At 44.0% G+C, this 1461-nt stretch overlaps 1 pseudogene; it reads left to right on the forward strand.

Annotated features, from left to right (window-relative positions):
• Positions 1 to 911: 911 nt before the first annotated feature.
• On the forward strand, positions 912 to 1232 carry LOC149550935 (ethylene-responsive transcription factor ERF105 pseudogene; annotated as a pseudogene).
• The last annotated feature ends 229 nt before the right edge of the window (positions 1233 to 1461 follow it).

Here is a 1461-nt window from a genome sequence, read left to right on the forward strand (position 1 = left end):
TTATGGAAAGATAGGAATGCAGTTTTATTCACTCACAATTTTTTGGATGTTAACATTGCAATGTACACTAAGGCATGCATTTGTAACAATGTCATTATGCAGATACAGGTGCAAGCTAATAAACTTTCCCTAGAGGTTGCACACTTACAGGAATTGTTAAATCATTGGGGCAATGCTCCTTGCACCATTGCTAGAGTGCCTTCGGATGCCTCGGCCGATGCCTCCTCGTCTCGCGGTCACCGTTTTCGATGCCAGTCCTCTGGCCGCCATTCACACATGTCGCGCTCCTAGGGTCCCCGCCACCGCTCTCCCAGTGGTGGTCATGGTGGTTGGAGGCACCGCTGCGCTTCCCCACCATGTGGTGGTTTTGGCTGGTCCCCGACTCCCCCCCTTGGGTGGGCTTCTGGCAGGTCTCCGGCTCCTCCCCCTGGACGGGCACACTCTGGCAAGTTTTCTCGACTGGCCTTGGCAATTTCTCCTCCGCAGCTAGACAAGAAGGATGTGGAGACTGCAACTACCCCAGACCCTTCTGATGCTGCTGGCGGTTGGACTATTCCCAGTCCGCCTCACAATCCCACTGATGCATGGGGATTTCCTGATAAAGATGATCCTCCTCCCTTTGTTGGTACTGCCTTGGTAGCATGAGGTTGTTAAAAGTGTTTTTTTTTATGAATAGTTTATAGTTTCTGGCTGAAGTCATGTTGTTTATTCCGGCTTCGGCTGTTTGAACTCATTCACCCGGCCCTTTTTTGTGAATTGTAATCTTAGTAAATTTTATTAATTGAAAAGGACTATTCATCCAAAAAAAAAAAAAAAAAGCATTGGACGAAGGCAAATTCAATGAACATAAAAGGGGCCCAGCTTATAAAGCGTGCGATCAAACCTAATTTCTCCACAAATGGTATTTTGCGATGGCGATAATGAGTACAATACCATCCAATGAAGCCCATTGTTTGAATGCAATTGCCCATTTCTTACTTGACGATGAAATCTCATATGAGACGATGAATTCTGAAACTGTTGTTTCGAGGAATGATCAAAAAAATCATTACAGAGGAGTGAGGTTTGTTAGGGCTTGTGGAAAATATGCCGCAGAGATACGAAACCCTGAAAAGAAGGGCTCCAGACTCTGGCTTGGCAGCTTCAATACAGCCAAGGAAGTTGGAGCGACATATGACCGTATGGCTTTCCATCTGCCAAAGGCCATTCTCAACTTTCCTCTCAACCTTTAGTTCAAAGAGTATGTGAATCCTTTCCTCAATCTTTCTCTTCACAAGGGAAAAAATAGAAGAGAGGGAAAAGGAAAGATAAATCTGAAATATCCCACTCAAAATGAAGTAGAGTGATTTAATAGTAACAACAATGAACAATTCTAATCTGATAGGTTGGAAATGTCTATTTCGTCAATGTGCCATCATTAGTTAGTTTGACGTTAAGAGTAATTTCAGTTAGGTTTGTAAA

The sequence above is a fragment of the Cupressus sempervirens genome, chromosome 6, assembly GCF_028749045.1.
Source record: "Cupressus sempervirens isolate cs-2001-9-10 chromosome 6, ASM2874904v1, whole genome shotgun sequence".
NCBI classification, from domain to species: domain Eukaryota; kingdom Viridiplantae; phylum Streptophyta; class Pinopsida; order Cupressales; family Cupressaceae; genus Cupressus; species Cupressus sempervirens.